The sequence below is a fragment of the Misgurnus anguillicaudatus genome, chromosome 13, assembly GCF_027580225.2.
Source record: "Misgurnus anguillicaudatus chromosome 13, ASM2758022v2, whole genome shotgun sequence".
Lineage (NCBI taxonomy): Eukaryota > Metazoa > Chordata > Actinopteri > Cypriniformes > Cobitidae > Misgurnus > Misgurnus anguillicaudatus.
The window spans coordinates 10,145,507-10,161,230 of NC_073349.2; the positions used below are offsets into that span (position 1 = coordinate 10,145,507).

General features: G+C 38.0%; 1 protein-coding gene across 6 annotated transcripts in view; it reads right to left on the reverse strand.

The window, feature by feature from the left end:
• The window catches only part of sulf2b (sulfatase 2b), a 226,799-nt gene that overhangs the window by 58,579 nt on the left and 152,496 nt on the right, over nucleotides 1-15,724 (reverse strand). Inside the window, exon 1 of one of the 6 annotated variants that reach the window (XM_055187942.2) lies at nucleotides 1,143-1,418. The exons of 4 other annotated variants lie outside the window; for them this stretch is intronic. The gene's annotated coding sequence lies outside the window, so the exon portion shown is untranslated. Of the gene's footprint in view, nucleotides 1-947; nucleotides 1,419-15,724 lie in introns of those variants that run through there. One more of the 6 variants, XM_055187943.2, reaches the window with a different exon arrangement.

The window sequence follows — 15,724 nt, forward strand, 5'->3', positions numbered from 1 at the left end:
GCCTTTAGTCATTACACGGCCCCATTTTCACTCTATGTGGTCTGTCTCTCCACTTTTTACTGCACAGATTAAACAACTTCTCACTGGAAAATGTTAACATGACTGACCCTCAAGTGTTTATTTGGACATCTCTACTAATTTATTTTCGTCTCCAGGCTATACCACTAGATGAACCTGAATAGGTCCTCAAGACACTTGAATATGAGTAGGGTCCTCAAGTGTTATAGATTACATATACCTTCAAACCGAGTGGCTAAATAATCAGAGATTTTTTTTTTACGACAAATATCACTTCTGTAGCTAAATTAAAAATGTTTCAAAATCCAACAATGCAAAACACATCGCATTCTCGCTTCCTAAAAAATACTTCCTAGAAATTTCCCACCACGGCTGCTTTTGTCTACAACACAATATACGGACAGTCCAACTCATAACCACCAGAGAGCGAGACAGAGACGGTCGCTGCTGTGGGCAATCCTCACGAGGATCGTAAAGACAAGGGGCTGTAAAGATTATATATGAAGACCAGGATATACTGCACACACACCTTGTTGTTTGAATAAAAAAGCATTTACTCTGCAGAGCACAACTAATATATTAGGCAGTCAAAAAAAAGAGATAAATATTGTATGTGTTTCTATAGCTCAGCTGGTATGGTGCTAGCAATGCCAAGATCATGAGTTACATTTTTAAACAACAAAAAGTATACAATTAAAGCACTGCAAGTCACTAGATAAAACTGTTAATATGTTTAAATAAATTAAAGAGAGTATTGTACTTTTGTATTTAAATGTGAATTTGATTTTAATTTAGAAGGATTTTTATATCACCGTCTGAACTCACTTAATTTGATTTCAAAATTCAAAGCCTTAAATCAAGAGTTTGTCTAAAAAAAGTTTAAATAAAAAAATAGAGACAACACCACCCAACAACAATCACAAACTTACAGCCCTGAAGTGAACAGAATCTGGGTTAATGTTCAGTCCCACAACAGAGGAAGAAACCCCCGAACTCCACTTTCAGGAAACACCTCTCGTCCGTTCATGCCGTACTGTTTTATCCTTTAAAATCTCTCTCTCCCCAGCTTGTTATCTCAGCCATCCCTCTGTTCTGCTTTCAAACACCTCTGTCATTCTCAGTACCTCATGGTTTTGATGTCAGATGCGTTTGTCTCACTCGGTGCAGCTGCTCATCCCACATGGAAGTAGAAATATCCAGATATGGAGCGCGAGGGCTATGGGACCATCTTAAGGCGATCCGTGATAACAAGATACGGTGGTAACAATCCTCTCTTTCACACACTGCACTCACTCATCTGCCTCTGTGGATCCCTTTGCCGTAGCTTTATTTCTCTCTCTCTCTCTGCACTCGCTCGTGTGCACTCTTCTCTCGCCGCACTTCCCTTCTGCCCCCACGCTCTCAATCTTGCTTGATCACACGCTCTCTCTCTCTCTCTCTCTCTCTCTCTCTCCTACTATAATACCATTCTCACACGTCACCCTGATCCACTCTCTCAGGATTTATGTGTCGTAACCTTGAGCTCTGTTGGTTTCAATTTATTACCCACCTCTGCCTGTCCCGTCCCCTATATCCAGCAAGGGTTAACGGAGCATCGCACTGTGACAAAACTAAAAGCGAGGGTCCCATCTGCGTGCCGTTTATGCTCCGGCAACCGCATATGGGCACATTCATTTACATTACATTATATTACCAACCACCTCAAATGGTATTTACATGAGTTTTAAATGAAAGCCCGCCACATTTTCATTTAAATGAATTACGGCAATAGCCGCCTTTTCATTATCTGCAAACCTGCGCTTATATTTACATGCCAATGATGTCTGCGTGCAAACTACATGCAGATGGATGCAATCTCTATTTGCTTAAATTTACTGCGGCTTATTTGCTGTGTAGCAAAGTGCAGATGGTAATTATTGTGGATACAGAGATTATTTATTCTTTTGTTGTACCAAATTAACTAAGCTATTTTACTAAACCTTTGTGTTTTTAAAAATGGCAAGCATTTATTATCTATTTGGGTGTCTTATTTGTTGGGTACTTAAGTTAAAAATTAAAAAGAATTTTTTACTATTGAAAAATGGCTCTGTAATGTGAAAAATAAATTTTAAATGGGTACAAATATTTCATGTTGTCCATCAGTAAGAGCTCCCAAAACTTTAAAGTTATAGACTTACAAAACACATAAACTAACCAAAAGTAATTCATTTCACCTTACAACCATTTACTACTGTCTAAACACTGTGTTTTACAACAGGAGATGTATGTTTGTTATAAAGTGTGGGTTGTGTAACAGACAACAGATACTAAATAAAATGCGTATACCAGAAGAGCCCTGGTGTGTTAAAACCCTGATGGACTGCGAGGTCTGGCCACAACAATACAACACACACATACGCACACCCGACTACATCTACACACAGAGATACAAATGATGACAGGCCCTTCAGACAACTGTCTTAGGCCACATAGCCAACTGGAATTTTCGACTTTTCAGTAAACTAATCCCGATAAAGTATTCTGCTGTGAATTTCCAGAGAAACGTTCGAGTTCCCGCTGTGAAACGTTTAACAGACCGTGTCTTTGTTATTGTCAGAGAGTCGGAACGAGAAGAGACTGTCAAATTGTCTGACTCTTTTTAATTAACTCTGTCCATTTGGTCTCCTTATCATGTTACATTAAGGGCTGCCACACAGACAGAATGAGAAGCTACTTATGAATAACATGTTGCTTTTTAATAAATGGAACAAGACGACATCACAACTGCATCTATATGCACACACTGTGCCACAAACACAAGAAAAATAATGCTAGTTTGTTTGTTCATTCATTTACTCATGCAGTAATTAATTCATTCGTTGGCTTGTTTGTTTGTTTGTTTGTTTGTTCATACAGTCATTCCTTCCTTTCTTACTTGCTCACTCACTCACTTATTCATAAACTTGCTCGCTCGCTCGCTCACTCACTCACTCACTCACTCACTCACTCACTCACTCACTTATCATAAACTCGCCCGCTCACTCACTCACTCAATAACTTATTCATAAACTCACTCACTCACTTATTCATAAACCCACCCATTCACTTACTTGATCTCTCACTAACTTATTCACTTATTCATAAATTTACTCACTCACTCACTCACTCACTTGCCCAGTCACTCACTCACTCACTCACTTATCATAAACTCTCCCACTCACTCATTTACTCACTCACTCACTCACTTGCTCACTCACTAATTCTTAAACTCACTCGCTCGCTCACTCACTCACTTATCATAAACTCGCCCACTCACTCATTTATTCACTCATTCACTCACTTGCTCACTCACTCACTAATTCTTAAACTCACTCGCTCGCTCACTCACTCACTTATTCATAAACTCACTCACTCACTCACTCACTCACTCACTCACTCACTCACTCATTCACTTACTCAATCACTCACTCACTTATTCACTTATTCATAAACTCACTCACTCACTCACTTATTCACTTATTCATAAACTTGCCCACTCACTCATCATAAACACGCCCATTCACTGATTAATTTACTCACTCACTTACTCACTTGCTCACTCACTAATTCTTAAACTCGCTCGCTCGCTCACTTACTCACTCACTTATTCATAAACTCACTCACTCAATCATTCATTCACTTACTCAATCACTCACTCACTTATTCATAAATTAACTCACTCGCTCACTCACTCATTCATAAACTCACTCACTCATCCACTCAACCTCACTCACTTGCTCACTCACTTATTCATAAATTCCCTCACTCACTTGCTAGCTCCCTCACTCACTCACTTATTCATAAACCCACTCACTCACTCACTCACTCACTTATTCATAAATTCACTTACTCACTCACTCACTCACTCACTCACTCACTCATTCACTTATTCATAAATTCACTCACTCACTCAATCACTCACTTATTCATAAATTCACTTACTCACTCACTCAATAAATAAAGCAGTAATTCGTTCATTCATTTTTTCATTCATTTTTTCATTTGTTTGCCTGTTTATTCATTCATTTCTTTCTTCCTTCCTTTATTAATTTATTCACTCACTCATTTACTCATTCATTTGTTTGTTAATTTCTTTCCTATCTTCCTTTTCACTTACTTGTTGGCTCTTTTATTCATTATTTGTTCTTTTTGGTAATGATCTAAAGACTCTTTCACTCATTAATTATTTTATTTATTCATTCATTCATTCACTCACTCACTCACTCACTCACTCACTCACTCATTCTTTCGTTCATTTATTAGCTTTTTCATTTTTCGCTTATTTCTTACCTTTCTTCCTTCACTCACTCACTCACTCACTTATTCATAAATTCACTCACTCACTCATTCATAAACTCACTCACTCATCCACTCAATCACTCAGTTGCTCACTCACTCACTTATACATATACTCGCTCGCTTATTCACTCACTCACTCACTCACTCACTTATTCATAAACTCACTCATTCAATCACTGACTGACTCACTTGCTCACTCACTCATTTAATCATTAATCCATTTATTTATTTACTCAGTCATTCATTGGTTCATTTGATTGCTTGTTTGTTTATTTGTTTGTTTCTTCCTTCATTCATTCCTTCCTTCTTTCTTTCATTTATTCACTCACTCAATAAATGAAGCAGTTATTCGTTCATTCATTTAGTCATTCATTTTTTCATTTGTTTGCCTGTTTATCCATTCATTTATTTCTTCCTTCCTTTATTAATTTATTCACTCACTTATTTACTAATTCATTTGTTTGTTAATTTCTTTCCTATCTTCCTTTTCACTCACTCACTCACTCACTCACTCACTCACTCACTCACTCACTCACTCACTCATTCTTTCGTTCATTTATTTGCTTTTTCATTTTTCGCTTATTTCTTACCTTTCTTCCTTCACTCACTCAGTCACTGACTCACTCAGTCACTCACTCACTCATTCATGCATTTATTTACTTGTTGATTCATTAGCTTGTTCATTAATTAGCTTGTTCATTCATTCCTTTACGCACTTATTCACTCACTCACTAAGTAAATTAACATCCAATATCCATCACAAAACTCCATTTACAGTACAGTGTGTGACACTAATTAACAGCATTGACTTTATGCATATATCAGTACAACAGCACAGAGTCACTGTGTCACGATCTGTAATGTCAAGACTTGAACCGAACAACACACAGTGACAGCGAGAGCTATTTTTAGTTCAACAGTTCGTCTGCAGGCAACAGGATAGATGGAATTAAATATGAGCATTAATAAAGAGCTCTCGATTTTAACAGCAATTAATCCTTCTTCATTTATGTCTGCTTGTCTCTAATTACACCTGCTAATTATAATTCATCTCTGCTTTTTCTCTGCCCTATTCAGGATGCATCTCTGCCAACCACGATATTTAAAAAATACCACAAAAATCCCTCAAAACTTATTTCAGAAATGTACAGAATTGGAATTGTGGTCTGTGGTCACGTTGACTCGACTTGAGTGTCAGACATGGAAAGATTTATTTTATAAAAAATTTGTATTTACAGTCATTTTTAATGATGTGAATTACGAAGCATGTAATGCTGTTTAATGGAAAGATGCAGGACTGCAGAAAAAGATTTTTATCTTTGCCGAGGTTTGACAATGACAAAAGATACCTGATGAAATCATAATATCAAAGGTTTGGTGCAGTTTTTGCAAAAGCAACTCTTTGCAAACTAGGTTATATTTTATATACTATGTTATTTAATAGGCTATATATAGGAGTCATGCCTGTGCTAGGGTTCAGGGTGGTTGCTATGCAGTTCCCATTTAAGGAAGTCGCGCCACTAGGTGGACATGTTTGCAATGCCTCTGGACAGTTATTTCAGTCATGCAAGCCTAAAATCCTATCTATTGAATGGGAAAAGACAGATATCTCTAAAATCGCGTGCTAAAATCCCAATTAAACAACATATTTCTAACCAACAATTAAACCTGACTTCAACTGTACCATTACTTTTGTTTTATTGCACTAAAACACATTTTCTCAAGGTCGTTTCAACTACCGCGCATGCACATAGGTTGGCAAGCTCTGCAGAGCCCCTCCTTCAGAAAATCTAATTGGTTATTTTAACTGGAAGGCGGGACTTCTGTCACCAGATAGGCCATGTTGAGCGTTTCATTGTCCCATATTAATAGTAATAGCAGTGCCACATCTTGTTATATCCAATATCTTTAGTCCCTTTCACACATACAGCCTTTACTGGTAATTTACTGGTAAATTGCCGTTAACATGTCATGTGTGAACAGAACCTTTCCGGTAAATCAGTGCTCCCAATTTACCAGTAAGACAGGTTGTAAGATTACCAGTAATTTACCGGCATAAAGCACTGTGTGTGAACGAAAATTATAGGATTACCGGCATTTAGAACGGACGACGTCAGACCGTGCTGACAGCTTCGGGCCAATCATAGCGTTTTAATACAGATGACGCGTTTACCCCCGCAGTGTTTACTGACGTTTCCACACACATGCTGCTTGAAAGTTGAGCACACCTGAAGTTTACGTCCACATTTCTTTACCAAAGTTGTTTAAAACAGCTTACCGCCGAATTGCCGACGTTCTTAGCACGCCCTCTGTGAAGCCTAAAGTGCAAACAGTACTGTTGTTAAAAACGCATTTTCAGTTTGACGTCGTCTCATGCAAAGTTGTTTGGTCATGAGCAACTTCGCGACTGTTTACCACAGACGTGAAAACAACAAAATACGGACCGTGGTTATGAACGACGTGGATTGTTTACAAATACAACACTGAGCTCGCCGCGTGCTACAGGTACTTCCGCTTTCTCAACGAATTTACCAGTATTTTGATACTGATGTGTGAATGATGTCTTACTGGTAAAATAACGGGACGCCACTGCGTGTGTGAACAGCACATTTTTGTATTTACTGGTAAATTCATTCTGGTAAATTCATGGTAATTTACCAGAATTACTGTGTGAAAGAGGCTACTGATTGGCTATGAAATTCCTCTCTCTATATTTGAGACGTATTAAGCAATAAAATTGAACACATGAACAAATATTTCAATATTTTAGAACCAGAGGTTTAAAAAAAAATATTTAGGCTTTGACACAACGACATTCCTGAACAAAAATCTCTGTGTTTCACTTTCTTATGGCCTATTAAGAAATCCATTGCAATAATACAGAACAAAGGATAAATATGAGTTTGCTGCTTAAGTGTTTTCGTGTTTGTGAGTGTTTGATTGACAAGCTTGATGACTGCACATCGTTGCCAGTAATGAGTTTTAATTACTAATTCAGTGCAAAACGGCACATGAATGACTGATGATAAAGCTTGCCACGCTGGCAAAATTAATAAAATGAAGTCCTTAAAATATTTTAGTAAGACAGAAAGAAGAATGAGAAGCACAAGAAAATAACAGCAGAAATTTTATTTAATTATGCAATGAAATGTTAAAGCAGTGTAGAAAACAACATGTACTGTACTCATGAACCCCCTGCCAACGCAATTTATCACATTTTTATTTGCCTTTGTGTTCTGTGTGTGAGTACGAATGCCGGCTCTGTGCCAAAAGCTGCTAATTAATTTGCACATTAACCAAATGTGTGTAATTGCTTGTGTGTGAAAAACTAAAAGAATCAATGTTCATCCGCTCTGGCTACCTGGTAAAAACATGCACCATACCAAGACTCCTCTTTAAATTTTCTAAAATGTTTTTTTTTTTTTTGTTAAACATATGCTCCAGTATATATCATACAGCTTTGTATATTGTTCACAGACCTCAATGGGCACCATGCAAACAATAAGTCGCCTAATTGGAGTGTGACACTTTCTTCTTCATCATTCATTTTGATTTGTTTTGCCATTAAGTTGACACTTCTTCAGCCAAAATGACTAACACAACACTTAAAAACAACAATTTCCCTGAGGTAGGTCCATCAATCAACTCTTGCTGGATTCAAACCAGCAATCTTTTGGTTACCAGTCCAGATGTAACCATATCCAACTAGCCACTAGCATACACCATTTTGCATCACATAAATACAATACTAATTCCAAACCATACAAATATTTCATGATTCCAATTTCTCTATACGATTGTGAATCTAAGTATTAAGGCATTTCTGTAAAACTGTTGCTTTTGTGAAGAGATCCTAAGGCAAGGTTTGCTTTAAACTTTAAGGACTGCATAGTGTATTCAGACAGGCCTGCTGTTTATCGACCGGGATAATCCGTGTGTTTGCATGCACCCTGAGGCGTGTTGTTAGCAGTAGCAAACTGGTCGCTGACAATGCTATACAAATGCACAATGATCACTCAAGGGCTAAGACACAGACGGTCGGGTCATGTGCAGTGCACAAAGACTTCCTGGTGAGATGATTTTTATTCTGGTCGGATTGCAGAATATGAGAATCTGTGCATTACATTTTTGTGCATTTGTGTAACTGTAGTCCAAAAGACCTGCTGGTGTCTATTACATCATTAATATTAATCAAATAAAAATATGAGTTATGGTTTAATCTAATGGTAAACCAAATACAGTTATGAAATGTTCCTGGACGTAGATCATTGATGGTCCAGTCAGATTGTAATAGGAGGATAATGGTTACGGATTAGGACTGTGTTTGGATAACATTTTAAGCATCATGTTATTTTTTAATTCTTTACGCCATTCCAGCATCTATGTCTATATTTATGGCGAGAACTGACTATATTTTAGACAAGTTTATCCAGACACAGGTTGGGGGAGGGACAATTTGGCATCTCCAATTTGCCTAACTTACAATTTTGGTCCTGTAGCAGGAAACCTGAGTACCAGGAGTAAACCCACGCTGACACCATAGACTGTAAAAAAAGATGGACGATGCCTGTTCTCTCTCTTCCATTGGTGAAAAGTGAAGCCGCAGTGTCCCGATACGGCGTTGACATCTTGGGTCTTGAGTCTGCGCAGTAGCGATTTTGGGACCATTCCTGCACAATAGTGAGCGGGAATTAAAGCCGTTCGCGCAATCAAGACCCCGCCCTCGCTCTCGAAGAATGCAAATATCACAGCTGTCAATCATGACGTGACACCACCTAATTTTAAAAACAAACACTTGAATTTACGTCAGCGTAATAAAACTACAGTAAATGACAGAAACCAGCTTCGGAAAAAAGATAATTGAAGTGTAATTAAATTTTTTAGTTGGTCTCAAGTCCCACTGAATAACACGGGGAGGCGAGGTTTATGACCTATACTGGGACCAGTCACTGGGGGGCGATCGAGACGTTTTGGCTTCACTTTTCAGGGCTTGTGCGGCATGCTTTGCTGACACAGGGAGAACATGCAAACTCCACACAGAAAGGTCACCTGACCTAGCCGGGGCTCGAACCGGGGAGCCTCTTGCTGTGAGGTAACAGTGGTACCACCTGAGCCACTGTGCCGCCCCATCCTGTTATTTCACTTAAATTTTTAGGGGTAAATTATGGTTAGGGTTGGGATAGTCTTGACACTCACGGACCGTTAGCTGAACGTTTGATGTATAGGCCTACTGTATGAAATACAAAATAGGAAACACTTCAGGAGTTTCAAAGTGGACATGTAATTAGTTCAAATCTATAGGATTTCTGGCAAGATGTGTGTTGAGTTTTTCAACAAGCCAGTCAGACGGCCTCTTGAGTGGTCGTGCAACCCTTAACAACTTGATTAACTGCTTCAGCTGTGTTTTATTGGGGTTGGAGCTAAAATCTGCAGGATGGTAGCTCACCAGGACCAGTGTTGGAGACCCCTGCAAGATACAGTACTTGCCAAAGGTCACCATGCCACCATTAGATTTGATGTTTTTTCAATGGTATAATGGCCATATATATAATTATTTTTTAATCCCTTTATTAGAATACAACCAGAAAATACAGGACATCTGCATGTAGGATTACAAAACAGAGTAAAGTATAAGCTAAAGTTTCAAGTATTTAGTGTGACGTCCCCTTTACACTGCAGGCTTTCTTAGACCTAAATTAAGTGAAACCCCGCTAACACACAACGTACCAGTTACGTAATTTATTTGTCAGATTTGGTAATTTGCTGACTTACAGTACTGGCATAGTAACTGTTACGTCCCAGGGAGGTCATTTTATTACCATTACAGTACCAATTCACAATGTCACTTCTACGATCTCCTAACATCGGTAAAGGCTGCAAAAACGCGCTGTTTGCACGTATTTGGAAGCTTGAACATTTTACGCTTACTCGCTACATTCACATGTGAAATTCTAGTCATTCAAGACATTTGCTGCCTCTTTCGCAGTTGGTGTGAATGCCACATAACTGTTACGTCCCAGGGAGGTCATTTTATTACCATTACAGTACCAGTTCACAACATCACCTCTACGATCTCCTAACATTGCAAAATAACGAAGAAAGATCCAGTTACGTAAAATAATCAGAATTTCACGACATACTGGAAACGTACCTGTTACGTCCCACGGAGGTCATTTCATAACCTTTATAGTACCAATTCATAATTTTGCCTCTACCATCTCCTAACATCACGACATAACCAAGAAAGATCCAGTTACGTAATATATTCATAATATTTCTGTAATTTCATGACTTACAGTACTTGCAACGTACTGTAATCGTTACGTCCCAGGGAGGTAATTCCATTACCAGTATAGTACTAATTTACAACGTCGCCTCTACGATCTCCTAACGTTTAAAGATTATTCTTATTTAAATTAAATGAGCTGAATTTACCTGATTTTGATTATTAATTCATTTTTATATACACTAAATATCCAATAGACATTGTCACAAAGTTATTATCAGTACGAAACTGCAACGTAATCTAATGACAAAACTTTCGTCACGGCAAGGTAATTAGTCGTGGCATTGGCAGTTAGTAATGGGAACGTTGTGACAACGTGATAAATGTGACGTCTTGGCAAAGTAATTAGTTATGTCGTGGCAACTGGAAAAAGTGAAATTCCTGGTTTCGTCACCAGAACGTAACTTTTTGACGTTGACAGTAAGTAATCGTAAAGTTTTGACAACGTGATAAACGTTGATGCTACTAACTTTCAACTTCCGAAAGTTGCGTTGTGGTGACAAAACCAGAAATTTCACTTTTCCGGTTTCCACGATGTAACGAGTTACGTGGTCACAAATGAAAGTTTGGTCATCAGATTACATTGCAGTCACGTATTTTGGTTAGCAGGGAATCCTGATTTCTAATTCTAATCTATGACTTCAGGACATCAGTCTCCTCAAAAGAGTATAAGATGTGTTAGTGGTAAGAGAGGTCACACTAATATGATTTTTACCCAAGCAAGTTCTGAAAATTGTTGGTTTTGTGGTCATACCCTACTAAAAAAAACAGCTAAGACCAGCATAAGTTGGTGAGCTGGTTTTAACTGGTCTCCCAGCTTGGGTTTAGCTGGTTTTGCTGGTGTAGCAAGCTGTTCTAGCTGTGTTTTGGTCACTTTTTAAGCTGGTCTAACTGGACTTAGCTGTTCAGGCTGAGAGACCAGCATGAGCAGCTTAAACCAGCTACTGCCACCTTAAACCAGCTAAAACCAGCTACTATGCTGGTCTTAGCTGTTTTTTTCAGCAGGGTCCATTTTTCTGTTTGTATCTTAATAAAGAGAGCGAATGAAATATAAACATAGATTGTCATCAAAACAACAAAGCTGGTGGTGGCCTAAGACAGCATCAACATTGCTAATCTTGCTAGTAGGTTTGCAGATAGCTATGCAGTTCTTAGTGGACTGCAATGTGCTGAAGCTCTCCACTGTAGACATTAACATTCAGTTCACTAGTATTGGATTTTCAGGTTGTACCTGCAAAGCTCTAAGTGCTTAAGTTTTTCTTCTGTATTTATTTACCCCTTTTCTCCTGAAGAAACTTCTTATCTTTAAGCAGGCCAGTAGAGCAGCACAGTTCAGGCCCTCTCCCCTCAGAAGACTAACACAAGCTAATCGATTTCACCCAGTACACCAAAGTTTCTTTCTAATCCCAGGGAAGCTGGAGCACCCCTACCTGCGAGACAAGCTTTAGCATTATTAAAAAAAGCTCTCCGCAGAGCTGACGACCAACGCTCGAACCGACTCCTACGAACTCCTGAGCTAACATTTGTCTTGCCAGGCTACCTTCACGTTCTCATTTCACAATGCCTCCTCACCCGTTGCTAGAACGCGCCTCATCTCGCCAGGAGGAAAATTAATAGATGGGAAGGTAGAAGGTAGAGGAAAAAACCTTGCAAAGTCGCTTTCCTTTTTCGTTTCAGCAGGGAATGAGGAGAGTAGGACGCCTACAGAATACAGATGCTCTAATTTGACCCCTGGATTCAGTGTGCATATAAAAATTGTGTGAGGTAAGAAGAGAATGAACATCTTGAGTTTGTGTGTGTGTTTCAGTGATACACTATGTTCTACTTTAAATCCCACGTGGACGAAAAAGACCTGTATTTCGTGGTGATACGTACTTTTGGTCAGATTTCTTTCATCGACAGCCTTACAAACGTCCTCACATGCGTGCTTGTTTCAACGCGAGCCTGCAGACTTCTGGGTAAATCAGACCACTGAAACGCCATTTCTGCTTCCATTCCCTCCTGAGATCCATTCAGTTTAGCGACACAAAACGCTTTCAGATTCAAATTTCTCCATGACAAGCCACTTAGCCTGACAATAAGCTCCCCTCAACCATTCTTTTGTCCTGCGTATTGCAGATGAATCATTAAAAATCGGGCGAGGTGTACAGGGAGAGAGACAGGAGGTTCTGGTGGGCATTGTATTGTGTACTTGTCTCCGATTTGGATCACATTAACTAACCGCTCTCCGCAGGCCTGCAGTGATGTGTGTGTGTGTTTGTACTGTACTTTTATTTTACGGCATCGGATTACACATACCGCTAGCTATATATACACATATACATATACATATACATATATATATATATATATATATATATATATATATATATATATATATATATATATATATATATAAAACACATCTAGCACTTATTGGTGGATTAAAAAGAAGAACAAAATCATTATGAAATTAGGCAATAGTTTTTAACATTTTCTGAGAAAATCATATGCGATTTCTATAGTTATTAAGTGGCTATTATGGCTGGTGCATTGTTTTTCTCTGATATTCTGGTTTGTATACTTTATGCCTGTTTCACTGTCCTCCAAAAAGAAACACCTTGAAAGTCAAATCACTTAGAGGAGTAATAACACGTCTCTGTTCATTGAGCCACATGATTTGAGGATCATTCATGCAGAATTAGTTAAGTGTTAAAGTTTAATACTTAAGGTCAGAAGATTGCTCACATCTCTAAGTCAAAACATGGCAATAGTAATAGGTTATTAATTTAAGCAACTGTCACTACACATTAGGGCTGGGCGATATATTGAATATTAGATATTATAGAGATAATTGAAGATATGAAATAACAGAATACATTACGTATTGTACAGTGATGTGATAAAAACGGCACCAAAAGGCAATTTCACTCCCCTTTATGTCTCATGAGTAGCACAAAACATAACTCGTCATGATCAAAATGGTGAATACAAGCAACACAGGTGTGTAAAGAGATACAGAAGTGAATGAAGAATTAGTCCCTAAAAAATTATCTGTAATATGGGAATCAGTGATGCGTGGGTTGATCCAAAATGAGCGGGTCACCAATGGTTACGAGTCATCCAAAAATAATTTTAATGATATTCGGGTTTGCGGTCGATGGGGTCGTTTGAAATAAAGATGCCAATTAAGTATTTTAAACAATTACTACTTTTAAAATATGCGGGTCGGGTACTATATATATATATATATATATATATATATATATATATATATATATATATATATATATATATATATTTGCGGTCCGAGTTGCGGGCGTGTTAGTTGAAAAGGTCGGTCGGGTGCGGGTTGTTTATACATTGACTTTTTTTGACACTAAAAATTTGAACATTCTATCCAAATCATGCTTTTTTAAATAAGAACTTAAAAATCACCTTTTTAATTATTCTAGTGCAAAAGCAAAAATATCAAATTTTGCCAATATTTGGAAAGTGATTGGAATATCAAATATTTAAGGATATTGTCCAGCTATACTCAGTGTTCGAATCATGTTAAATATTATGGGGGTCCCCCAACCAAACGCCCCTCCTGGCCAAGCATCCCCACGTCATTTTAGAGTCGCCGTGATTTCAAAAAAGGATGTGATCATAGATCAACATTTTTTGTTGGTCCTGTATCAACGTTTTAATCAAAGAAGTACCAAATTACACTTAACTCAAACCCTACCCATTTTACCCCTCAAATTAGTGTGAAATAATAGTTTGAGGAGAAATTTTCAAAAGCACCTAACCCAATCCTAAATCGAACAATCTGTCAATTCCTCCAGGAAACAGCGTGAGGCGCAGATGAGAGCTTACATTTATTTCAGACAGAAATCTTTTGGATTAGTTTATTGCGAAATTGAAACAAATAATGGACAGTATCATTTTGTGGAATTTTTTTATTCATGTAGTATTTTAATTTTAATAAAATACCCGGGAACCCCCCAATTTATATGTTTGTGCTTTATAGGGGGTACCTTAATGCTTATAGAAGGTCCGGGACCACCCCAGAACCCCCTTAATTGGAACACTAGCCCTTCTACAGATCTGTAACAGTAACAACAACCTTACCTGCATATTAAAGCTGCAATATGTAACTTTCACATATTTATCATCATCTGTTTGAAATAGGGATGTCCTGAACCGGTATTCTAGATCGGTATCAGGGCCGTTTCAGGCTTTTTTCCGGGATCGGGTATCAGATCGAGGATCGACAACATGACCGATACAATTCCGATACTGTGCGTATGACAAAGTGTTAAAGCACCATAAACGTTTTATGCACTACAGTATATTCAAAGTCTTTTAATACACTCAATAGCTTCAACAAACGCACATTTAAATATATTAAGAGATCACAGAATCACTGTATTGAATTGTTTTTTTTTTTCTTTTTACCATTGTCACTTAGTTAGTGGTTAGAATTCAGACATCCTAACCTAAACCCAAATTCTTACCCCAACCCTAAGCGACAAAAATTTAGAAGCTAATCCATAAAAGACACGAAAAAGAAATGCTGTGAGATAGGGTTGGCATGTGTGTGTGTACTAAAGCACTCTGTAAACTGATCTGCACAGGCCATGTTGACTATTTCATGTGGACCTCTGGTCAGTAATGTGGTTGACATACACTGACCTCTGAACAGAAACATGCTCATTATCTAGCACACACTACCAGTTCAGTTCAGATGAAACTCCACTACTTCCAGAATCATCTCTATGGCAACATCAAATGTCTATTTGACTGCACTGGTCTCTCGCTCTCTCTCTCTCTCTCTGTGTGATGGACATAATCACAGTGGGCTCATGTAGAGCAAGGTAAATGCAATGTTTCTTTACAATTCATAATCTTCATTCTAATGTATTTTTGTGAGAAATTGTGTGTGTCACATTGTATTAATTCTAATGTATTTTTGTGAGAAATTGTGTGTGTCACATTGTATTAATTCTAAGCCTTTCTTTATACTATTAATCTCAAAGCTCTCACGCATCCATCTTTCCACTGTTTCTTTATTATTTCAGTTTGACCCTGAATCTCCATCGATGCCTTGATCCCCCAGTGACTCTCTCCTCTATAAAC